The sequence below is a fragment of the Heterodontus francisci genome, chromosome 5 (genome assembly GCF_036365525.1).
Source record: "Heterodontus francisci isolate sHetFra1 chromosome 5, sHetFra1.hap1, whole genome shotgun sequence".
Classification (NCBI taxonomy): Eukaryota; Metazoa; Chordata; class Chondrichthyes; order Heterodontiformes; family Heterodontidae; genus Heterodontus; species Heterodontus francisci.
The window spans coordinates 62,648,396-62,673,568 of NC_090375.1; the positions used below are offsets into that span (position 1 = coordinate 62,648,396).

General features: G+C 50.0%; 9 non-coding genes across 9 annotated transcripts; all 9 read right to left on the minus strand.

The window, feature by feature from the left end:
* Nucleotides 1-840: 840 nt before the first annotated feature.
* On the minus strand, nt 841-913 carry trnam-cau (transfer RNA methionine (anticodon CAU)). The gene has a single exon. It is a non-coding gene; the product is annotated as a tRNA-Met (tRNA).
* A 2,921-nt stretch (nt 914-3,834) lies between these two features.
* On the minus strand, nt 3,835-3,907 carry trnam-cau (transfer RNA methionine (anticodon CAU)). Its single transcript has one exon. It is a non-coding gene; the product is annotated as a tRNA-Met (tRNA).
* A 2,921-nt stretch (nt 3,908-6,828) lies between these two features.
* trnam-cau (transfer RNA methionine (anticodon CAU)) lies at nt 6,829-6,901 on the minus strand. The gene has a single exon. It is a non-coding gene; the product is annotated as a tRNA-Met (tRNA).
* Nucleotides 6,902-9,822: 2,921 nt separating this feature from the next.
* trnam-cau (transfer RNA methionine (anticodon CAU)) lies at nt 9,823-9,895 on the minus strand. Its single transcript has one exon. It is a non-coding gene; the product is annotated as a tRNA-Met (tRNA).
* Nucleotides 9,896-12,816: 2,921 nt separating this feature from the next.
* Nucleotides 12,817-12,889, minus strand: trnam-cau (transfer RNA methionine (anticodon CAU)). Its single transcript has one exon. It is a non-coding gene; the product is annotated as a tRNA-Met (tRNA).
* Nucleotides 12,890-15,810: 2,921 nt separating this feature from the next.
* Nucleotides 15,811-15,883, minus strand: trnam-cau (transfer RNA methionine (anticodon CAU)). The gene has a single exon. It is a non-coding gene; the product is annotated as a tRNA-Met (tRNA).
* Nucleotides 15,884-18,804: 2,921 nt separating this feature from the next.
* trnam-cau (transfer RNA methionine (anticodon CAU)) lies at nt 18,805-18,877 on the minus strand. Its single transcript has one exon. It is a non-coding gene; the product is annotated as a tRNA-Met (tRNA).
* A 2,921-nt stretch (nt 18,878-21,798) lies between these two features.
* On the minus strand, nt 21,799-21,871 carry trnam-cau (transfer RNA methionine (anticodon CAU)). The gene has a single exon. It is a non-coding gene; the product is annotated as a tRNA-Met (tRNA).
* Nucleotides 21,872-24,792: 2,921 nt separating this feature from the next.
* trnam-cau (transfer RNA methionine (anticodon CAU)) lies at nt 24,793-24,865 on the minus strand. The gene has a single exon. It is a non-coding gene; the product is annotated as a tRNA-Met (tRNA).
* Between the last annotated feature and the right edge of the window lie 308 nt (nt 24,866-25,173).

Genomic DNA, 25,173 nt, shown 5'->3' on the forward strand with positions numbered 1-25,173 from the left:
CTGTAAAAATTACATTGCCAAACAGTTTCCAAACAGCACCAAAAAATACAAACATTGCAAGGGAGATCAGTTTCCTTCAATACTGTCATGAGTTTCTTCCCAACCCTTCCGTTTCACAATTGTCATGTCAATTACAGTTTTACATTTACAGCAATTGAGAACATTAACGATACAGTTCGAGGGGTGCGTCCAGTTTGAGCAGCATGGCAGGCAAAACCTCAGCACTCACTGGAAAGCAAAAGAAGTCTTGTGTCAGTCAGACAGGGCTCTCGACTGCTCCCTCACACTCGTGGCGGCTGCTAGTTTCCGCTCACCAGCTTTTCCTTGCGCCAGCTGGGGCTCTTCTGGGCTTCTTTCATGGTTATTGGAGCTGGCCGGTCCTGCCGCTGCTAACTTGCTGCTGCTGGAGGGACCTGCTGATTGAAGCAAAGCACTGACTGCGTTCAGGCAGTGAGCCAAGCCCAAGCCCAAGCCGCATTTCCCTGCAGCTCAAGGAGCAACTTGGAGACAGCTGCTATGGGGCTGTTGTGAAAGAATCTGGGCTCAGCAGTCTTAGCCAAGCTGGGGAATTAGCTCAAATGGTAGAGCGCTCGCTTAGCATGTGAGAGGTAGCGGGATCGATGCCTGCATTCTCCATTCTGCTTTTTCCTGGGCTCCAATCTTCACATTCAGCACTTGTGGCAAGCAGCTGACAACGTCTTGCCTTGCGCTCCCATCTCCAGTGCTGGAGGCTGTCAAATGCTTTGCAGCACTGCAGCAAGCAAAGCGGCTGGATTTTGGCACGCAACGAGAGCGGAAAGGTCAAGTGAGTGATGGCAAAAGAAAGCACAGTGGGCACACTGCCTTCTCTGAGGATCGAACTCAGGACCTTCAGATTATGAGATTGACGCGCTGCCTACTGCGCTAAGAAGGCACTGCCATGCAGCACGCCCAAGTAGACCAAGTTGCAAAGTGTTCCCAAGCCGCAGGACAAAGTCGACACAAAACTGTCAGCCAGCCAGGAGTCAAAGCTATCAGCTTCCCATCCCTAGACAGACGTCTTATCCATTACAGCATTGGCCCAGGCTGTGGAGAGCAGCTGGCCGTTCACAGTCCCACAGCACAGCGGCAGCAATGGCTAGGCCAAGGCCTGAGCGGCAAACCATCAGCCAGCACTTTTGTCACTTCCCTTCCGTAGCTCAGCTGCTGCGGCGCAGGACTGTAGAGGAAAGCAGAGCAAAATCATCCTTTGGCCGCTGCTTAAATTCACACTTGAAGGAGTATGTGCTTTTTTAGAGTAAGCGTGTAGTAAGCAGCAATTAGCTGAAGGTAGCGCTCTTAACTTGACAAGTCGATGGCTGCTCAACGTGTTGCCGCCAAGGCACGGGATCCCTCGTTTCCTGTCTGCAAACTGCCTGCACGCGACTGTTTCACTTCCGCAGTTTCATCTGCTGGCCAGCAGGGGTTCGTCTTTGCTCCCCCAGAATATATAATATTCCATAAAAATTTGCAACCCTTTTCTATGCAATGTACATTTGCAAAACGCAGCAAAAATAGTGTTGGCGCATACAGCCCGAGGGGGTCTTACACGGGTGCCGGCCACTCGGTAAACTATGGCGGGAGGACCCCCTTACACAGTGGTCTTTCTCCATGGAGCCTTTGGAGCGGCTGCCCCAAGCTTTACTGCATCCCACAGCACGTAGTCCTGGACCTCGGAACGTGCCAGCGAGCGAAACTCAAGTCGTGGACGACTCTTTGCACTGGAAGAATTGGGATCGGAATTCCTCCTCCCCACCCCCACCTCCCGCCCCCCGACTGGACTTTAAAACTGGACTTTATGGAGTATGGGGAAGGAACCCCAACCCTCACGGACAATAGTACTGTGAATGAGAGCCAAAACCTTACACAAAGCACACAGACGCAGGCTGCATTCCGATGGATCAATTTCAAACATTCCAACATCACAACAGAACTGATAGTGTCAAAGGACTGGAATTTGGGACATTATCATAACAGTGACACAGCATAACTGCCGTCATGTAACACAATTAAGTAATTAGGGAGGCCATTCTTACAACTAACCGGCCCCAGGCCACAGCATTCACTCCTGTCGAGGCAGGAGAGAAACCTTTTCACGTATATCAGCTCTGGAGCCTGGAATACCTCACCCTGGTGGAGTTTATTGTTCTCGGTCATGGAAATAACATCAACATAAGTGGATCTGTCTGGACCAGGCAGGTAACTGACGAAAGAGATTAAAAGGTGCTAAGCGCTCACCATCCAGCAGGATGGCTCCAGGTGATGTGTTTATGATATTTCGATAAGGATCATCATGAAAAGGACAAGATCGAAGAGTTTGGCACTGCAGTCAAGAAGGAGGGTCAGGAAGAGTCAACCTGGCTCGTGGACCTACAAATTCTCACCTCATGGAGGATTGTAAGTTATCAGCCAAATGTGAGGGGTATTTGGGGCTGAGAGTTGAAAGCAATTTTAAGTGTGACAAAGAAATCCTGGGAGGGTTTGGGGTTTTGAATTGAGTGAGTTTGGGGCAGAAGTGTGGGCTTTTGCTTGTGGGTTTTCGGAAAAGGTGCGTCTTAAAAGTGGTGGTGACTTGTGTGTTTGGGTGGGAGCCGAGCCGAGCCGAGCCGAGGTTAAATGGTGGAGGGATTTAAATCGGTCTAAGCAAGCAAGGTGTCGTGTGGCGTCCTTTACATTCGTTTCGAGGTCTTTGTATCAGGGTGTTAGGGGGGTCTTAATAAAGAAGTTTATGGTTCCGCCCAACCCTGTGCCTGTGCAATTTGTCCTTTCTAAAATCCTAAAGAACCATCAGTAAGGGGGGTAAACAGGAGCCGGAAGCTCTCACAAAGAACGAGCAGCAGGTTTCAGGCAGACCAAAGTGCGCCTTTCAGCTAGTTGATGGTCCTCCAGCAAGAGTTGATGCTTACCTGGGGTGTGCGTCCAGTTTTTTTTTTTATTTCCAAAATATACTTTATTCATAAATATCTGTAAAAATTACATTGCCAAACAGTTTCCAAACAGCACCAAAAAATACAAACATTGCAAGGGAGATCAGTTTCCTTCAATACTGTCATGAGTTTCTTCCCAACCCTTCCGTTTCACAATTGTCATGTCAATTACAGTTTTACATTTACAGCAATTGAGAACATTAACGATACAGTTCGAGGGGTGCGTCCAGTTTGAGCAGCATGGCAGGCAAAACCTCAGCACTCACTGGAAAGCAAAAGAAGTCTTGTGTCAGTCAGACAGGGCTCTCGACTGCTCCCTCACACTCGTGGCGGCTGCTAGTTTCCGCTCACCAGCTTTTCCTTGCGCCAGCTGGGGCTCTTCTGGGCTTCTTTCATGGTTATTGGAGCTGGCCGGTCCTGCCGCTGCTAACTTGCTGCTGCTGGAGGGACCTGCTGATTGAAGCAAAGCACTGACTGCGTTCAGGCAGTGAGCCAAGCCCAAGCCCAAGCCCAAGCCCAAGCCGCATTTCCCTGCAGCTCAAGGAGCAACTTGGAGACAGCTGCTATGGGGCTGTTGTGAAAGAATCTGGGCTCAGCAGTCTTAGCCAAGCTGGGGAATTAGCTCAAATGGGAGAGCGCTTGCTTAGCATGTGAGAGGTAGCGGGATCGATGCCTGCATTCTCCATTCTGCTTTTTCCTGGGCTCCAATCTTCACATTCAGCACTTGTGGCAACCAGCTGACAACGTCTTGCCTTGCGCTCCCATCTCCAGTGCTGGAGGCTGTCAAATGCTTTGCAGCACTGCAGCAAGCAAAGCGGCTGGATTTTGGCACGCGACGAGAGCGGAAAGGTCAAGTGAGTGATGGCAAAAGAAAGCACAGTGGGCACACTGCCTTCTCTGAGGATCGAACTCAGGACCTTCAGATTATGAGACTGACGCGCTGCCTACTGCGCTAAGAAGGCACTGCCATGCAGCACGCCCAAGTAGACCAAGTTGCAAAGTGTTCCCAAGCCGCAGGACAAAGTCGACACAAAACTGTCAGCCAGCCAGGAGTCAAAGCTATCAGCTTCCCATCCCTAGACAGACGTCTTATCCATTACAGCATTGGCCCAGGCTGTGGAGAGCAGCTGGCCGTTCACAGTCCCACAGCACAGCGGCAGCAATGGCTAGGCCAAGGCCTGAGCGGCAAACCATCAGCCAGCACTTTTGTCACTTCCCTTCCGTAGCTCAGCTGCTGCGGCGCAGGACTGTAGAGGAAAGCAGAGCAAAATCATCCTTTGGCCGCTGCTTAAATTCACACTTGAAGGAGTATGTGCTTTTTTAGAGTAAGCGTGTAGTAAGCAGCAATTAGCTGAAGGTAGCGCTCTTAACTTGACAAGTCGATGGCTGCTCAACGTGTTGCCGCCAAGGCACGGGATCCCTCGTTTCCTGTCTGCAAACTGCCTGCACGCGACTGTTTCACTTCCGCAGTTTCATCTGCTGGCCAGCAGGGGTTCGTCTTTGCTCCCCCAGAATATATAATATTCCATAAAAATTTGCAACCCTTTTCTATGCAATGTACATTTGCAAAACGCAGCAAAAATAGTGTTGGCGCATACAGCCCGAGGGGGTCTTACACGGGTGCCGGCCACTCGGTAAACTATGGCGGGAGGACCCCCTTACACAGTGGTCTTTCTCCATGGAGCCTTTGGAGCGGCTGCCCCAAGCTTTACTGCATCCCACAGCACGTAGTCCTGGACCTCGGAACGTGCCAGCGAGCGAAACTCAAGTCGTGGACGACTCTTTGCACTGGAAGAATTGGGATCGGAATTCCTCCTCCCCACCCCCACCTCCCGCCCCCCGACTGGACTTTAAAACTGGACTTTATGGAGTATGGGGAAGGAACCCCAACCCTCACGGACAATAGTACTGTGAATGAGAGCCAAAACCTTACACAAAGCACACAGACGCAGGCTGCATTCCGATGGATCAATTTCAAACATTCCAACATCACAACAGAACTGATAGTGTCAAAGGACTGGAATTTGGGACATTATCATAACAGTGACACAGCATAACTGCCGTCATGTAACACAATTAAGTAATTAGGGAGGCCATTCTTACAACTAACCGGCCCCAGGCCACAGCATTCACTCCTGTCGAGGCAGGAGAGAAACCTTTTCACGTATATCAGCTCTGGAGCCTGGAATACCTCACCCTGGTGGAGTTTATTGTTCTCGGTCATGGAAATAACATCAACATAAGTGGATCTGTCTGGACCAGGCAGGTAACTGACGAAAGAGATTAAAAGGTGCTAAGCGCTCACCATCCAGCAGGATGGCTCCAGGTGATGTGTTTATGATATTTCGATAAGGATCATCATGAAAAGGACAAGATCGAAGAGTTTGGCACTGCAGTCAAGAAGGAGGGTCAGGAAGAGTCAACCTGGCTCGTGGACCTACAAATTCTCACCTCATGGAGGATTGTAAGTTATCAGCCAAATGTGAGGGGTATTTGGGGCTGAGAGTTGAAAGCAATTTTAAGTGTGACAAAGAAATCCTGGGAGGGTTTGGGGTTTTGAATTGAGTGAGTTTGGGGCAGAAGTGTGGGCTTTTGCTTGTGGGTTTTCGGAAAAGGTGCGTCTTAAAAGTGGTGGTGACTTGTGTGTTTGGGTGGGAGCCGAGCCGAGCCGAGCCGAGGTTAAATGGTGGAGGGATTTAAATCGGTCTAAGCAAGCAAGGTGTCGTGTGGCGTCCTTTACATTCGTTTCGAGGTCTTTGTATCAGGGTGTTAGGGGGGTCTTAATAAAGAAGTTTATGGTTCCGCCCAACCCTGTGCCTGTGCAATTTGTCCTTTCTAAAATCCTAAAGAACCATCAGTAAGGGGGGTAAACAGGAGCCGGAAGCTCTCACAAAGAACGAGCAGCAGGTTTCAGGCAGACCAAAGTGCGCCTTTCAGCTAGTTGATGGTCCTCCAGCAAGAGTTGATGCTTACCTGGGGTGTGCGTCCAGTTTTTTTTTTTATTTCCAAAATATACTTTATTCATAAATATCTGTAAAAATTACATTGCCAAACAGTTTCCAAACAGCACCAAAAAATACAAACATTGCAAGGGAGATCAGTTTCCTTCAATACTGTCATGAGTTTCTTCCCAACCCTTCCGTTTCACAATTGTCATGTCAATTACAGTTTTACATTTACAGCAATTGAGAACATTAACGATACAGTTCGAGGGGTGCGTCCAGTTTGAGCAGCATGGCAGGCAAAACCTCAGCACTCACTGGAAAGCAAAAGAAGTCTTGTGTCAGTCAGACAGGGCTCTCGACTGCTCCCTCACACTCGTGGCGGCTGCTAGTTTCCGCTCACCAGCTTTTCCTTGCGCCAGCTGGGGCTCTTCTGGGCTTCTTTCATGGTTATTGGAGCTGGCCGGTCCTGCCGCTGCTAACTTGCTGCTGCTGGAGGGACCTGCTGATTGAAGCAAAGCACTGACTGCGTTCAGGCAGTGAGCCAAGCCCAAGCCCAAGCCCAAGCCCAAGCCGCATTTCCCTGCAGCTCAAGGAGCAACTTGGAGACAGCTGCTATGGGGCTGTTGTGAAAGAATCTGGGCTCAGCAGTCTTAGCCAAGCTGGGGAATTAGCTCAAATGGGAGAGCGCTTGCTTAGCATGTGAGAGGTAGCGGGATCGATGCCTGCATTCTCCATTCTGCTTTTTCCTGGGCTCCAATCTTCACATTCAGCACTTGTGGCAACCAGCTGACAACGTCTTGCCTTGCGCTCCCATCTCCAGTGCTGGAGGCTGTCAAATGCTTTGCAGCACTGCAGCAAGCAAAGCGGCTGGATTTTGGCACGCGACGAGAGCGGAAAGGTCAAGTGAGTGATGGCAAAAGAAAGCACAGTGGGCACACTGCCTTCTCTGAGGATCGAACTCAGGACCTTCAGATTATGAGACTGACGCGCTGCCTACTGCGCTAAGAAGGCACTGCCATGCAGCACGCCCAAGTAGACCAAGTTGCAAAGTGTTCCCAAGCCGCAGGACAAAGTCGACACAAAACTGTCAGCCAGCCAGGAGTCAAAGCTATCAGCTTCCCATCCCTAGACAGACGTCTTATCCATTACAGCATTGGCCCAGGCTGTGGAGAGCAGCTGGCCGTTCACAGTCCCACAGCACAGCGGCAGCAATGGCTAGGCCAAGGCCTGAGCGGCAAACCATCAGCCAGCACTTTTGTCACTTCCCTTCCGTAGCTCAGCTGCTGCGGCGCAGGACTGTAGAGGAAAGCAGAGCAAAATCATCCTTTGGCCGCTGCTTAAATTCACACTTGAAGGAGTATGTGCTTTTTTAGAGTAAGCGTGTAGTAAGCAGCAATTAGCTGAAGGTAGCGCTCTTAACTTGACAAGTCGATGGCTGCTCAACGTGTTGCCGCCAAGGCACGGGATCCCTCGTTTCCTGTCTGCAAACTGCCTGCACGCGACTGTTTCACTTCCGCAGTTTCATCTGCTGGCCAGCAGGGGTTCGTCTTTGCTCCCCCAGAATATATAATATTCCATAAAAATTTGCAACCCTTTTCTATGCAATGTACATTTGCAAAACGCAGCAAAAATAGTGTTGGCGCATACAGCCCGAGGGGGTCTTACACGGGTGCCGGCCACTCGGTAAACTATGGCGGGAGGACCCCCTTACACAGTGGTCTTTCTCCATGGAGCCTTTGGAGCGGCTGCCCCAAGCTTTACTGCATCCCACAGCACGTAGTCCTGGACCTCGGAACGTGCCAGCGAGCGAAACTCAAGTCGTGGACGACTCTTTGCACTGGAAGAATTGGGATCGGAATTCCTCCTCCCCACCCCCACCTCCCGCCCCCCGACTGGACTTTAAAACTGGACTTTATGGAGTATGGGGAAGGAACCCCAACCCTCACGGACAATAGTACTGTGAATGAGAGCCAAAACCTTACACAAAGCACACAGACGCAGGCTGCATTCCGATGGATCAATTTCAAACATTCCAACATCACAACAGAACTGATAGTGTCAAAGGACTGGAATTTGGGACATTATCATAACAGTGACACAGCATAACTGCCGTCATGTAACACAATTAAGTAATTAGGGAGGCCATTCTTACAACTAACCGGCCCCAGGCCACAGCATTCACTCCTGTCGAGGCAGGAGAGAAACCTTTTCACGTATATCAGCTCTGGAGCCTGGAATACCTCACCCTGGTGGAGTTTATTGTTCTCGGTCATGGAAATAACATCAACATAAGTGGATCTGTCTGGACCAGGCAGGTAACTGACGAAAGAGATTAAAAGGTGCTAAGCGCTCACCATCCAGCAGGATGGCTCCAGGTGATGTGTTTATGATATTTCGATAAGGATCATCATGAAAAGGACAAGATCGAAGAGTTTGGCACTGCAGTCAAGAAGGAGGGTCAGGAAGAGTCAACCTGGCTCGTGGACCTACAAATTCTCACCTCATGGAGGATTGTAAGTTATCAGCCAAATGTGAGGGGTATTTGGGGCTGAGAGTTGAAAGCAATTTTAAGTGTGACAAAGAAATCCTGGGAGGGTTTGGGGTTTTGAATTGAGTGAGTTTGGGGCAGAAGTGTGGGCTTTTGCTTGTGGGTTTTCGGAAAAGGTGCGTCTTAAAAGTGGTGGTGACTTGTGTGTTTGGGTGGGAGCCGAGCCGAGCCGAGCCGAGGTTAAATGGTGGAGGGATTTAAATCGGTCTAAGCAAGCAAGGTGTCGTGTGGCGTCCTTTACATTCGTTTCGAGGTCTTTGTATCAGGGTGTTAGGGGGGTCTTAATAAAGAAGTTTATGGTTCCGCCCAACCCTGTGCCTGTGCAATTTGTCCTTTCTAAAATCCTAAAGAACCATCAGTAAGGGGGGTAAACAGGAGCCGGAAGCTCTCACAAAGAACGAGCAGCAGGTTTCAGGCAGACCAAAGTGCGCCTTTCAGCTAGTTGATGGTCCTCCAGCAAGAGTTGATGCTTACCTGGGGTGTGCGTCCAGTTTTTTTTTTTATTTCCAAAATATACTTTATTCATAAATATCTGTAAAAATTACATTGCCAAACAGTTTCCAAACAGCACCAAAAAATACAAACATTGCAAGGGAGATCAGTTTCCTTCAATACTGTCATGAGTTTCTTCCCAACCCTTCCGTTTCACAATTGTCATGTCAATTACAGTTTTACATTTACAGCAATTGAGAACATTAACGATACAGTTCGAGGGGTGCGTCCAGTTTGAGCAGCATGGCAGGCAAAACCTCAGCACTCACTGGAAAGCAAAAGAAGTCTTGTGTCAGTCAGACAGGGCTCTCGACTGCTCCCTCACACTCGTGGCGGCTGCTAGTTTCCGCTCACCAGCTTTTCCTTGCGCCAGCTGGGGCTCTTCTGGGCTTCTTTCATGGTTATTGGAGCTGGCCGGTCCTGCCGCTGCTAACTTGCTGCTGCTGGAGGGACCTGCTGATTGAAGCAAAGCACTGACTGCGTTCAGGCAGTGAGCCAAGCCCAAGCCCAAGCCCAAGCCCAAGCCGCATTTCCCTGCAGCTCAAGGAGCAACTTGGAGACAGCTGCTATGGGGCTGTTGTGAAAGAATCTGGGCTCAGCAGTCTTAGCCAAGCTGGGGAATTAGCTCAAATGGTAGAGTTCTCGCTTAGCATGTGAGAGGTAGTGGGATCGATGCCTGCATTCTCCATTCTGCTTTTTCCTGGGCTCCAATCTTCACATTCAGCACTTGTGGCAAGCAGCTGACAACGTCTTGCCTTGCGCTCCCATCTCCAGTGCTGGAGGCTGTCAAATGCTTTGCAGCACTGCAGCAAGCAAAGCGGCTGGATTTTGGCACGCAACGAGAGCGGAAAGGTCAAGTGAGTGATGGCAAAAGAAAGCACAGTGGGCACACTGCCTTCTCTGAGGATCGAACTCAGGACCTTCAGATTATGAGACTGACGCGCTGCCTACTGCGCTAAGAAGGCACTGCCATGCAGCACGCCCAAGTAGACCAAGTTGCAAAGTGTTCCCAAGCCGCAGGACAAAGTCGACACAAAACTGTCAGCCAGCCAGGAGTCAAAGCTATCAGCTTCCCATCCCTAGACAGACGTCTTATCCATTACAGCATTGGCCCAGGCTGTGGAGAGCAGCTGGCCGTTCACAGTCCCACAGCACAGCGGCAGCAATGGCTAGGCCAAGGCCTGAGCGGCAAACCATCAGCCAGCACTTTTGTCACTTCCCTTCCGTAGCTCAGCTGCTGCGGCGCAGGACTGTAGAGGAAAGCAGAGCAAAATCATCCTTTGGCCGCTGCTTAAATTCACACTTGAAGGAGTATGTGCTTTTTTAGAGTAAGCGTGTAGTAAGCAGCAATTAGCTGAAGGTAGCGCTCTTAACTTGACAAGTCGATGGCTGCTCAACGTGTTGCCGCCAAGGCACGGGATCCCTCGTTTCCTGTCTGCAAACTGCCTGCACGCGACTGTTTCACTTCCGCAGTTTCATCTGCTGGCCAGCAGGGGTTCGTCTTTGCTCCCCCAGAATATATAATATTCCATAAAAATTTGCAACCCTTTTCTATGCAATGTACATTTGCAAAACGCAGCAAAAATAGTGTTGGCGCATACAGCCCGAGGGGGTCTTACACGGGTGCCGGCCACTCGGTAAACTATGGCGGGAGGACCCCCTTACACAGTGGTCTTTCTCCATGGAGCCTTTGGAGCGGCTGCCCCAAGCTTTACTGCATCCCACAGCACGTAGTCCTGGACCTCGGAACGTGCCAGCGAGCGAAACTCAAGTCGTGGACGACTCTTTGCACTGGAAGAATTGGGATCGGAATTCCTCCTCCCCACCCCCACCTCCCGCCCCCCGACTGGACTTTAAAACTGGACTTTATGGAGTATGGGGAAGGAACCCCAACCCTCACGGACAATAGTACTGTGAATGAGAGCCAAAACCTTACACAAAGCACACAGACGCAGGCTGCATTCCGATGGATCAATTTCAAACATTCCAACATCACAACAGAACTGATAGTGTCAAAGGACTGGAATTTGGGACAGTATCATAACAGTGACACAGCATAACTGCCGTCATGTAACACAATTAAGTAATTAGGGAGGCCATTCTTACAACTAACCGGCCCCAGGCCACAGCATTCACTCCTGTCGAGGCAGGAGAGAAACCTTTTCACGTATATCAGCTCTGGAGCCTGGAATACCTCACCCTGGTGGAGTTTATTGTTCTCGGTCATGGAAATAACATCAACATAAGTGGATCTGTCTGGACCAGGCAGGTAACTGACGAAAGAGATTAAAAGGTGCTAAGCGCTCACCATCCAGCAGGATGGCTCCAGGTGATGTGTTTATGATATTTCGATAAGGATCATCATGAAAAGGACAAGATCGAAGAGTTTGGCACTGCAGTCAAGAAGGAGGGTCAGGAAGAGTCAACCTGGCTCGTGGACCTACAAATTCTCACCTCATGGAGGATTGTAAGTTATCAGCCAAATGTGAGGGGTATTTGGGGCTGAGAGTTGAAAGCAATTTTAAGTGTGACAAAGAAATCCTGGGAGGGTTTGGGGTTTTGAATTGAGTGAGTTTGGGGCAGAAGTGTGGGCTTTTGCTTGTGGGTTTTCGGAAAAGGTGCGTCTTAAAAGTGGTGGTGACTTGTGTGTTTGGGTGGGAGCCGAGCCGAGCCGAGCCGAGGTTAAATGGTGGAGGGATTTAAATCGGTCTAAGCAAGCAAGGTGTCGTGTGGCGTCCTTTACATTCGTTTCGAGGTCTTTGTATCAGGGTGTTAGGGGGGTCTTAATAAAGAAGTTTATGGTTCCGCCCAACCCTGTGCCTGTGCAATTTGTCCTTTCTAAAATCCTAAAGAACCATCAGTAAGGGGGGTAAACAGGAGCCGGAAGCTCTCACAAAGAACGAGCAGCAGGTTTCAGGCAGACCAAAGTGCGCCTTTCAGCTAGTTGATGGTCCTCCAGCAAGAGTTGATGCTTACCTGGGGTGTGCGTCCAGTTTTTTTTTTTATTTCCAAAATATACTTTATTTATAAATATCTGTAAAAATTACATTGCCAAACAGTTTCCAAACAGCACCAAAAAATACAAACATTGCAAGGGAGATCAGTTTCCTTCAATACTGTCATGAGTTTCTTCCCAACCCTTCCGTTTCACAATTGTCATGTCAATTACAGTTTTACATTTACAGCAATTGAGAACATTAACGATACAGTTCGAGGGGTGCGTCCAGTTTGAGCAGCATGGCAGGCAAAACCTCAGCACTCACTGGAAAGCAAAAGAAGTCTTGTGTCAGTCAGACAGGGCTCTCGACTGCTCCCTCACACTCGTGGCGGCTGCTAGTTTCCGCTCACCAGCTTTTCCTTGCGCCAGCTGGGGCTCTTCTGGGCTTCTTTCATGGTTATTGGAGCTGGCCGGTCCTGCCGCTGCTAACTTGCTGCTGCTGGAGGGACCTGCTGATTGAAGCAAAGCACTGACTGCGTTCAGGCAGTGAGCCAAGCCCAAGCCCAAGCCCAAGCCCAAGCCGCATTTCCCTGCAGCTCAAGGAGCAACTTGGAGACAGCTGCTATGGGGCTGTTGTGAAAGAATCTGGGCTCAGCAATCTTAGCCAAGCTGGGGAATTAGCTCAAATGGTAGAGCGCTCGCTTAGCATGTGAGAGGTAGCGGGATCGATGCCTGCATTCTCCATTCTGCTTTTTCCTGGGCTCCAATCTTCACATTCAGCACTTGTGGCAACCAGCTGACAACGTCTTGCCTTGCGCTCCCATCTCCAGTGCTGGAGGCTGTCAAATGCTTTGCAGCACTGCAGCAAGCAAAGCGGCTGGATTTTGGCACGCAACGAGAGCGGAAAGGTCAAGTGAGTGATGGCAAAAGAAAGCACAGTGGGCACACTGCCTTCTCTGAGGATCGAACTCAGGACCTTCAGATTATGAGACTGACGCGCTGCCTACTGCGCTAAGAAGGCACTGCCATGCAGCACGCCCAAGTAGACCAAGTTGCAAAGTGTTCCCAAGCCGCAGGACAAAGTCGACACAAAACTGTCAGCCAGCCAGGAGTCAAAGCTATCAGCTTCCCATCCCTAGACAGACGTCTTATCCATTACAGCATTGGCCCAGGCTGTGGAGAGCAGCTGGCCGTTCACAGTCCCACAGCACAGCGGCAGCAATGGCTAGGCCAAGGCCTGAGCGGCAAACCATCAGCCAGCACTTTTGTCACTTCCCTTCCGTAGCTCAGCTGCTGCGGTGCAGGACTGTAGAGGAAAGCAGAGCAAAATCATCCTTTGGCCGCTGCTTAAATTCACACTTGAAGGAGTATGTGCTTTTTTAGAGTAAGCGTGTAGTAAGCAGCAATTAGCTGAAGGTAGCGCTCTTAACTTGACAAGTCGATGGCTGCTCAACGTGTTGCCGCCAAGGCACGGGATCCCTCGTTTCCTGTCTGCAAACTGCCTGCACGCGACTGTTTCACTTCCGCAGTTTCATCTGCTGGCCAGCAGGGGTTCGTCTTTGCTCCCCCAGAATATATAATATTCCATAAAAATTTGCAACCCTTTTCTATGCAATGTACATTTGCAAAACGCAGCAAAAATAGTGTTGGCGCATACAGCCCGAGGGGGTCTTACACGGGTGCCGGCCACTCGGTAAACTATGGCGGGAGGACCCCCTTACACAGTGGTCTTTCTCCATGGAGCCTTTGGAGCGGCTGCCCCAAGCTTTACTGCATCCCACAGCACGTAGTCCTGGACCTCGGAACGTGCCAGCGAGCGAAACTCAAGTCGTGGACGACTCTTTGCACTGGAAGAATTGGGATCGGAATTCCTCCTCCCCACCCCCACCTCCCGCCCCCCGACTGGACTTTAAAACTGGACTTTATGGAGTATGGGGAAGGAACCCCAACCCTCACGGACAATAGTACTGTGAATGAGAGCCAAAACCTTACACAAAGCACACAGACGCAGGCTGCATTCCGATGGATCAATTTCAAACATTCCAACATCACAACAGAACTGATAGTGTCAAAGGACTGGAATTTGGGACAGTATCATAACAGTGACACAGCATAACTGCCGTCATGTAACACAATTAAGTAATTAGGGAGGCCATTCTTACAACTAACCGGCCCCAGGCCACAGCATTCACTCCTGTCGAGGCAGGAGAGAAACCTTTTCACGTATATCAGCTCTGGAGCCTGGAATACCTCACCCTGGTGGAGTTTATTGTTCTCGGTCATGGAAATAACATCAACATAAGTGGATCTGTCTGGACCAGGCAGGTAACTGACGAAAGAGATTAAAAGGTGCTAAGCGCTCACCATCCAGCAGGATGGCTCCAGGTGATGTGTTTATGATATTTCGATAAGGATCATCATGAAAAGGACAAGATCGAAGAGTTTGGCACTGCAGTCAAGAAGGAGGGTCAGGAAGAGTCAACCTGGCTCGTGGACCTACAAATTCTCACCTCATGGAGGATTGTAAGTTATCAGCCAAATGTGAGGGGTATTTGGGGCTGAGAGTTGAAAGCAATTTTAAGTGTGACAAAGAAATCCTGGGAGGGTTTGGGGTTTTGAATTGAGTGAGTTTGGGGCAGAAGTGTGGGCTTTTGCTTGTGGGTTTTCGGAAAAGGTGCGTCTTAAAAGTGGTGGTGACTTGTGTGTTTGGGTGGGAGCCGAGCCGAGCCGAGCCGAGGTTAAATGGTGGAGGGATTTAAATCGGTCTAAGCAAGCAAGGTGTCGTGTGGCGTCCTTTACATTCGTTTCGAGGTCTTTGTATCAGGGTGTTAGGGGGGTCTTAATAAAGAAGTTTATGGTTCCGCCCAACCCTGTGCCTGTGCAATTTGTCCTTTCTAAAATCCTAAAGAACCATCAGTAAGGGGGGTAAACAGGAGCCGGAAGCTCTCACAAAGAACGAGCAGCAGGTTTCAGGCAGACCAAAGTGCGCCTTTCAGCTAGTTGATGGTCCTCCAGCAAGAGTTGATGCTTACCTGGGGTGTGCGTCCAGTTTTTTTTTTTATTTCCAAAATATACTTTATTCATAAATATCTGTAAAAATTACATTGCCAAACAGTTTCCAAACAGCACCAAAAAATACAAACATTGCAAGGGAGATCAGTTTCCTTCAATACTGTCATGAGTTTCTTCCCAACCCTTCCGTTTCACAATTGTCATGTCAATTACAGTTTTACATTTACAGCAATTGAGAACATTAACGATACAGTTCGAGGGGTGCGTCCAGTTTGAGCAGCATGGCAGGCAAAACCTCAGCACTCACTGGAAAGCAAAAGAAGTCTTGTGTCAGTCAGACAGGGCTCTCGACTGCTCCCTCACACTCGTGGCGGCTGCTAGTTTCCGCTCACCAGCTTTTCCTTGCGCCAGCTGGGGCTCTTCTGGGCTTCTTTCATGGTTATTGGAGCTGGCCGGTCCTGCCGCTGCTAACTTGCTGCTGCTGGAGGGACCTGCTGATTGAAGCAAAGCACTGACTGCGTTCAGGCAGTGAGCCAAGCCCAAGCCCAAGCCCAAGCCCAAGCCGCATTTCCCTGCAGCTCAAGGAGCAACTTGGAGACAGCTGCTATGGGGCTGTTGTGAAAGAATCTGGGCTCAGCAATCTTAGCCAAGCTGGGGAATTAGCTCAAATGGTAGAGCGCTCGCTTAGCATGTGAGAGGTAGCGGGATCGATGCCTGCATTCTCCATTCTGCTTTTTCCTGGGCTCCAATCTTCACATTCAGCACTTGTGGCAACCAGCTGACAACGTCTTGCCTTGCGCTCCCATCTCCAGTGCTGGAGGCTGTCAAATGCTTTGCAGCACTGCAGCAAGCAAAGCGGCTGGATTTTGGCACGCAACGAGAGCGGAAAGGTCAAGTGAGTGATGGCAAAAGAAAGCACAGTGGGCACACTGCCTTCTCTGAGGATCGAACTCAGGACCTTCAGATTATGAGACTGACGCGCTGCCTACTGCGCTAAGAAGGCACTGCCATGCAGCACGCCCAAGTAGACCAAGTTGCAAAGTGTTCCCAAGCCGCAGGACAAAGTCGACACAAAACTGTCAGCCAGCCAGGAGTCAAAGCTATCAGCTTCCCATCCCTAGACAGACGTCTTATCCATTACAGCATTGGCCCAGGCTGTGGAGAGCAGCTGGCCGTTCACAGTCCCACAGCACAGCGGCAGCAATGGCTAGGCCAAGGCCTGAGCGGCAAACCATCAGCCAGCACTTTTGTCACTTCCCTTCCGTAGCTCAGCTGCTGCGGTGCAGGACTGTAGAGGAAAGCAGAGCAAAATCATCCTTTGGCCGCTGCTTAAATTCACACTTGAAGGAGTATGTGCTTTTTTAGAGTAAGCGTGTAGTAAGCAGCAATTAGCTGAAGGTAGCGCTCTTAACTTGACAAGTCGATGGCTGCTCAACGTGTTGCCGCCAAGGCACGGGATCCCTCGTTTCCTGTCTGCAAACTGCCTGCACGCGACTGTTTCACTTCCGCAGTTTCATCTGCTGGCCAGCAGGGGTTCGTCTTTGCTCCCCCAGAATATATAATATTCCATAAAAATTTGCAACCCTTTTCTATGCAATGTACATTTGCAAAACGCAGCAAAAATAGTGTTGGCGCATACAGCCCGAGGGGGTCTTACACGGGTGCCGGCCACTCGGTAAACTATGGCGGGAGGACCCCCTTACACAGTGGTCTTTCTCCATGGAGCCTTTGGAGCGGCTGCCCCAAGCTTTACTGCATCCCACAGCACGTAGTCCTGGACCTCGGAACGTGCCAGCGAGCGAAACTCAAGTCGTGGACGACTCTTTGCACTGGAAGAATTGGGATCGGAATTCCTCCTCCCCACCCCCACCTCCCGCCCCCCGACTGGACTTTAAAACTGGACTTTATGGAGTATGGGGAAGGAACCCCAACCCTCACGGACAATAGTACTGTGAATGAGAGCCAAAACCTTACACAAAGCACACAGACGCAGGCTGCATTCCGATGGATCAATTTCAAACATTCCAACATCACAACAGAACTGATAGTGTCAAAGGACTGGAATTTGGGACAGTATCATAACAGTGACACAGCATAACTGCCGTCATGTAACACAATTAAGTAATTAGGGAGGCCATTCTTACAACTAACCGGCCCCAGGCCACAGCATTCACTCCTGTCGAGGCAGGAGAGAAACCTTTTCACGTATATCAGCTCTGGAGCCTGGAATACCTCACCCTGGTGGAGTTTATTGTTCTCGGTCATGGAAATAACATCAACATAAGTGGATCTGTCTGGACCAGGCAGGTAACTGACGAAAGAGATTAAAAGGTGCTAAGCGCTCACCATCCAGCAGGATGGCTCCAGGTGATGTGTTTATGATATTTCGATAAGGATCATCATGAAAAGGACAAGATCGAAGAGTTTGGCACTGCAGTCAAGAAGGAGGGTCAGGAAGAGTCAACCTGGCTCGTGGACCTACAAATTCTCACCTCATGGAGGATTGTAAGTTATCAGCCAAATGTGAGGGGTATTTGGGGCTGAGAGTTGAAAGCAATTTTAAGTGTGACAAAGAAATCCTGGGAGGGTTTGGGGTTTTGAATTGAGTGAGTTTGGGGCAGAAGTGTGGGCTTTTGCTTGTGGGTTTTCGGAAAAGGTGCGTCTTAAAAGTGGTGGTGACTTGTGTGTTTGGGTGGGAGCCGAGCCGAGCCGAGCCGAGGTTAAATGGTGGAGGGATTTAAATCGGTCTAAGCAAGCAAGGTGTCGTGTGGCGTCCTTTACATTCGTTTCGAGGTCTTTGTATCAGGGTGTTAGGGGGGTCTTAATAAAGAAGTTTATGGTTCCGCCCAACCCTGTGCCTGTGCAATTTGTCCTTTCTAAAATCCTAAAGAACCATCAGTAAGGGGGGTAAACAGGAGCCGGAAGCTCTCACAAAGAACGAGCAGCAGGTTTCAGGCAGACCAAAGTGCGCCTTTCAGCTAGTTGATGGTCCTCCAGCAAGAGTTGATGCTTACCTGGGGTGTGCGTCCAGTTTTTTTTTTTATTTCCAAAATATACTTTATTCATAAATATCTGTAAAAATTACATTGCCAAACAGTTTCCAAACAGCACCAAAAAATACAAACATTGCAAGGGAGATCAGTTTCCTTCAATACTGTCATGAGTTTCTTCCCAACCCTTCCGTTTCACAATTGTCATGTCAATTACAGTTTTACATTTACAGCAATTGAGAACATTAACGATACAGTTCGAGGGGTGCGTCCAGTTTGAGCAGCATGGCAGGCAAAACCTCAGCACTCACTGGAAAGCAAAAGAAGTCTTGTGTCAGTCAGACAGGGCTCTCGACTGCTCCCTCACACTCGTGGCGGCTGCTAGTTTCCGCTCACCAGCTTTTCCTTGCGCCAGCTGGGGCTCTTCTGGGCTTCTTTCATGGTTATTGGAGCTGGCCGGTCCTGCCGCTGCTAACTTGCTGCTGCTGGAGGGACCTGCTGATTGAAGCAAAGCACTGACTGCGTTCAGGCAGTGAGCCAAGCCCAAGCCCAAGCCCAAGCCCAAGCCGCATTTCCCTGCAGCTCAAGGAGCAACTTGGAGACAGCTGCTATGGGGCTGTTGTGAAAGAATCTGGGCTCAGCAGTCTTAGCCAAGCTGGGGAATTAGCTCAAATGGTAGAGCGCTCGCTTAGCATGTGAGAGGTAGCGGGATCGATGCCTGCATTCTCCATTCTGCTTTTTCCTGGGCTCCAATCTTCACATTCAGCACTTGTGGCAACCAGCTGACAACGTCTTGCCTTGCGCTCCCATCTCCAGTGCTGGAGGCTGTCAAATGCTTTGCAGCACTGCAGCAAGCAAAGCGGCTGGATTTTGGCACGCGACGAGAGCGGAAAGGTCAAGTGAGTGATGGCAAAAGAAAGCACAGTGGGCACACTGCCTTCTCTGAGGATCGAACTCAGGACCTTCAGATTATGAGACTGACGCGCTGCCTACTGCGCTAAGAAGGCACTGCCATGCAGCACGCCCAAGTAGACCAAGTTGCAAAGTGTTCCCAAGCCGCAGGACAAAGTCGACACAAAACTGTCAGCCAGCCAGGAGTCAAAGCTATCAGCTTCCCATCCCTAGACAGACGTCTTATCCATTACAGCATTGGCCCAGGCTGTGGAGAGCAGCTGGCCGTTCACAGTCCCACAGCACAGCGGCAGCAATGGCTAGGCCAAGGCCTGAGCGGCAAACCATCAGCCAGCACTTTTGTCACTTCCCTTCCGTAGCTCAGCTGCTGCGGCGCAGGACTGTAGAGGAAAGCAGAGCAAAATCATCCTTTGGCCGCTGCTTAAATTCACACTTGAAGGAGTATGTGCTTTTTTAGAGTAAGCGTGTAGTAAGCAGCAATTAGCTGAAGGTAGCGCTCTTAACTTGACAAGTCGATGGCTGCTCAACGTGTTGCCGCCAAGGCACGGGATCCCTCGTTTCCTGTCTGCAAACTGCCTGCACGCGACTGTTTCACTTCCGCAGTTTCATCTGCTGGCCAGCAGGGGTTCGTCTTTGCTCCCCCAGAATATATAATATTCCATAAAAATTTGCAACCCTTTTCTATGCAATGTACATTTGCAAAACGCAGCAAAAATAGTGTTGGCGCATACAGCCCGAGGGGGTCTTACACGGGTGCCGGCCACTCGGTAAACTATGGCGGGAGGACCCCCTTACACAGTGGTCTTTCTCCATGGAGCCTTTGGAGCGGCTGCCCCAAGCTTTACTGCATCCCACAGCACGTAGTCCTGGACCTCGGAACGTGCCAGCGAGCGAAACTCAAGTCGTGGACGACTCTTTGCACTGGAAGAATTGGGATCGGAATTCCTCCTCCCCACCCCCACCTCCCGCCCCCCGACTGGACTTTAAAACTGGACTTTATGGAGTATGGGGAAGGAACCCCAACCCTCACGGACAATAGTACTGTGAATGAGAGCCAAAACCTTACACAAAGCACACAGACGCAGGCTGCATTCCGATGGATCAATTTCAAACATTCCAACATCACAACAGAACTGATAGTGTCAAAGGACTGGAATTTGGGACAGTATCATAACAGTGACACAGCATAACTGCCGTCATGTAACACAATTAAGTAATTAGGGAGGCCATTCTTACAACTAACCGGCCCCAGGCCACAGCATTCACTCCTGTCGAGGCAGGAGAGAAACCTTTTCACGTATATCAGCTCTGGAGCCTGGAATACCTCACCCTGGTGGAGTTTATTGTTCTCGGTCATGGAAATAACATCAACATAAGTGGATCTGTCTGGACCAGGCAGGTAACTGACGAAAGAGATTAAAAGGTGCTAAGCGCTCACCATCCAGCAGGATGGCTCCAGGTGATGTGTTTATGATATTTCGATAAGGATCATCATGAAAAGGACAAGATCGAAGAGTTTGGCACTGCAGTCAAGAAGGAGGGTCAGGAAGAGTCAACCTGGCTCGTGGACCTACAAATTCTCACCTCATGGAGGATTGTAAGTTATCAGCCAAATGTGAGGGGTATTTGGGGCTGAGAGTTGAAAGCAATTTTAAGTGTGACAAAGAAATCCTGGGAGGGTTTGGGGTTTTGAATTGAGTGAGTTTGGGGCAGAAGTGTGGGCTTTTGCTTGTGGGTTTTCGGAAAAGGTGCGTCTTAAAAGTGGTGGTGACTTGTGTGTTTGGGTGGGAGCCGAGCCGAGCCGAGCCGAGGTTAAATGGTGGAGGGATTTAAATCGGTCTAAGCAAGCAAGGTGTCGTGTGGCGTCCTTTACATTCGTTTCGAGGTCTTTGTATCAGGGTGTTAGGGGGGTCTTAATAAAGAAGTTTATGGTTCCGCCCAACCCTGTGCCTGTGCAATTTGTCCTTTCTAAAATCCTAAAGAACCATCAGTAAGGGGGGTAAACAGGAGCCGGAAGCTCTCACAAAGAACGAGCAGCAGGTTTCAGGCAGACCAAAGTGCGCCTTTCAGCTAGTTGATGGTCCTCCAGCAAGAGTTGATGCTTACCTGGGGTGTGCGTCCAGTTTTTTTTTTTATTTCCAAAATATACTTTATTCATAAATATCTGTAAAAATTACATTGCCAAACAGTTTCCAAACAGCACCAAAAAATACAAACATTGCAAGGGAGATCAGTTTCCTTCAATACTGTCATGAGTTTCGTCCCAACCCTTCCGTTTCACAATTGTCATGTCAATTACAGTTTTACATTTACAGCAATTGAGAACATTAACGATACAGTTCGAGGGGTGCGTCCAGTTTGAGCAGCATGGCAGGCAAAACCTCAGCACTCACTGGAAAGCAAAAGAAGTCTTGTGTCAGTCAGACAGGGCTCTCGACTGCTCCCTCACACTCGTGGCGGCTGCTAGTTTCCGCTCACCAGCTTTTCCTTGCGCCAGCTGGGGCTCTTCTGGGCTTCTTTCATGGTTATTGGAGCTGGCCGGTCCTGCCGCTGCTAACTTGCTGCTGCTGGAGGGACCTGCTGATTGAAGCAAAGCACTGACTGCGTTCAGGCAGTGAGCCAAGCCCAAGCCCAAGCCCAAGCCCAAGCCGCATTTCCCTGCAGCTCAAGGAGCAACTTGGAGACAGCTGCTATGGGGCTGTTGTGAAAGAATCTGGGCTCAGCAGTCTTAGCCAAGCTGGGGAATTAGCTCAAATGGGAGAGCGCTCGCTTAGCATGTGAGAGGTAGCGGGATCGATGCCTGCATTCTCCATTCTGCTTTTTCCTGGGCTCCAATCTTCACATTCAGCACTTGTGGCAACCAGCTGACAACGTCTTGCCTTGCGCTCCCATCTCCAGTGCTGGAGGCTGTCAAATGCTTTGCAGCACTGCAGCAAGCAAAGCGGCTGGATTTTGGCACGCAACGAGAGCGGAAAGGTCAAGTGAGTGATGGCAAAAGAAAGCACAGTGGGCACACTGCCTTCTCTGAGGATCGAACTCAGGACCTTCAGATTATGAGACTGACGCGCTGCCTACTGCGCTAAGAAGGCACTGCCATGCAGCACGCCCAAGTAGACCAAGTTGCAAAGTGTTCCCAAGCCGCAGGACAAAGTCGACACAAAACTGTCAGCCAGCCAGGAGTCAAAGCTATCAGCTTCCCATCCCTAGACAGACGTCTTATCCATTACAGCATTGGCCCAGGCTGTGGAGAGCAGCTGGCCGTTCACAGTCCCACAGCACAGCGGCAGCAATGGCTAGGCCAAGGCCTGAGCGGCAAACCATCAGCCAGCACTTTTGTCACTTCCCTTCCGTAGCTCAGCTGCTGCGGCGCAGGACTGTAGAGGAAAGCAGAGCAAAATCATCCTTTGGCCGCTGCTTAAATTCACACTTGAAGGAGTATGTGCTTTTTTAGAGTAAGCGTGTAGTAAGCAGCAATTAGCTGAAGGTAGCGCTCTTAACTTGACAAGTCGATGGCTGCTCAACGTGTTGCCGCCAAGGCACGGGATCCCTCGTTTCCTGTCTGCAAACTGCCTGCACGCGACTGTTTCACTTCCGCAGTTTCATCTGCTGGCCAGCAGGGGTTCGTCTTTGCTCCCCCAGAATATATAATATTCCATAAAAATTTGCAACCCTTTTCTATGCAATGTACATTTGCAAAACGCAGCAAAAATAGTGTTGGCGCATACAGCCCGAGGGGGTCTTACACGGGTGCCGGCCACTCGGTAAACTATGGCGGGAGGACCCCCTTACACAGTGGTCTTTCTCCATGGAGCCTTTGGAGCGGCTGCCCCAAGCTTTACTGCATCCCACAGCACGTAGTCCTGGACCTCGGAACGTGCCAGCGAGCGAAACTCAAGTCGTGGACGACTCTTTGCACTGGAAGAATTGGGATCGGAATTCCTCCTCCCCACCCCCACCTCCCGCCCCCCGACTGGACTTTAAAACTGGACTTTATGGAGTATGGGGAAGGAACCCCAACCCTCACGGACAATAGTACTGTGAATGAGAGCCAAAACCTTACACAAAGCACACAGACGCAGGCTGCATTCCGATGGATCAATTTCAAACATTCCAACATCACAACAGAACTGATAGTGTCAAAGGACTGGAATTTGGGACATTATCATAACAGTGACACAGCATAACTGCCGTCATGTAACACAATTAAGTAATTAGGGAGGCCATTCTTACAACTAACCGGCCCCAGGCCACAGCATTCACTCCTGTCGAGGCAGGAGAGAAACCTTTTCACGTATATCAGCTCTGGAGCCTGGAATACCTCACCCTGGTGGAGTTTATTGTTCTCGGTCATGGAAATAACATCAACATAAGTGGATCTGTCTGGACCAGGCAGGTAACTGACGAAAGAGATTAAAAGGTGCTAAGCGCTCACCATCCAGCAGGATGGCTCCAGGTGATGTGTTTATGATATTTCGATAAGGATCATCATGAAAAGGACAAGATCGAAGAGTTTGGCACTGCAGTCAAGAAGGAGGGTCAGGAAGAGTCAACCTGGCTCGTGGACCTACAAATTCTCACCTCATGGAGGATTGTAAGTTATCAGCCAAATGTGAGGGGTATTTGGGGCTGAGAGTTGAAAGCAATTTTAAGTGTGACAAAGAAATCCTGGGAGGGTTTGGGGTTTTGAATTGAGTGAGTTTGGGGCAGAAGTGTGGGCTTTTGCTTGTGGGTTTTCGGAAAAGGTGCGTCTTAAAAGTGGTGGTGACTTGTGTGTTTGGGTGGGAGCCGAGCCGAGCCGAGCCGAGGTTAAATGGTGGAGGGATTTAAATCGGTCTAAGCAAGCAAGGTGTCGTGTGGCGTCCTTTACATTCGTTTCGAGGTCTTTGTATCAGGGTGTTAGGGGGGTCTTAATAAAGAAGTTTATGGTTCCGCCCAACCCTGTGCCTGTGCAATTTGTCCTTTCTAAAATCCTAAAGAACCATCAGTAAGGGGGGTAAACAGGAGCCGGAAGCTCTCACAAAGAACGAGCAGCAGGTTTCAGGCAGACCAAAGTGCGCCTTTCAGCTAGTTGATGGTCCTCCAGCAAGAGTTGATGCTTACCTGGGGTGTGCGTCCAGTTTTTTTTTTTATTTCCAAAATATACTTTATTCATAAATATCTGTAAAAATTACATTGCCAAACAGTTTCCAAACAGCACCAAAAAATACAAACATTGCAAGGGAGATCAGTTTCCTTCAATACTGTCATGAGTTTCTTCCCAACCCTTCCGTTTCACAATTGTCATGTCAATTACAGTTTTACATTTACAGCAATTGAGAACATTAACGATACAGTTCGAGGGGTGCGTCCAGTTTGAGCAGCATGGCAGGCAAAACCTCAGCACTCACTGGAAAGCAAAAGAAGTCTTGTGTCAGTCAGACAGGGCTCTCGACTGCTCCCTCACACTCGTGGCGGCTGCTAGTTTCCGCTCACCAGCTTTTCCTTGCGCCAGCTGGGGCTCTTCTGGGCTTCTTTCATGGTTATTGGAGCTGGCCGGTCCTGCCGCTGCTAACTTGCTGCTGCTGGAGGGACCTGCTGATTGAAGCAAAGCACTGACTGCGTTCAGGCAGTGAGCCAAGCCCAAGCCCAAGCCCAAGCCCAAGCCGCATTTCCCTGCAGCTCAAGGAGCAACTTGGAGACAGCTGCTATGGGGCTGTTGTGAAAGAATCTGGGCTCAGCAATCTTAGCCAAGCTGGGGAATTAGCTCAAATGGTAGAGCGCTCGCTTAGCATGTGAGAGGTAGCGGGATCGATGCCTGCATTCTCCATTCTGCTTTTTCCTGGGCTCCAATCTTCACATTCAGCACTTGTGGCAACCAGCTGACAACGTCTTGCCTTGCGCTCCCATCTCCAGTGCTGGAGGCTGTCAAATGCTTTGCAGCACTGCAGCAAGCAAAGCGGCTGGATTTTGGCACGCAACGAGAGCGGAAAGGTCAAGTGAGTGATGGCAAAAGAAAGCACAGTGGGCACACTGCCTTCTCTGAGGATCGAACTCAGGACCTTCAGATTATGAGACTGACGCGCTGCCTACTGCGCTAAGAAGGCACTGCCATGCAGCACGCCCAAGTAGACCAAGTTGCAAAGTGTTCCCAAGCCGCAGGACAAAGTCGACACAAAACTGTCAGCCAGCCAGGAGTCAAAGCTATCAGCTTCCCATCCCTAGACAGACGTCTTATCCATTACAGCATTGGCCCAGGCTGTGGAGAGCAGCTGGCCGTTCACAGTCCCACAGCACAGCGGCAGCAATGGCTAGGCCAAGGCCTGAGCGGCAAACCATCAGCCAGCACTTTTGTCACTTCCCTTCCGTAGCTCAGCTGCTGCGGTGCAGGACTGTAGAGGAAAGCAGAGCAAAA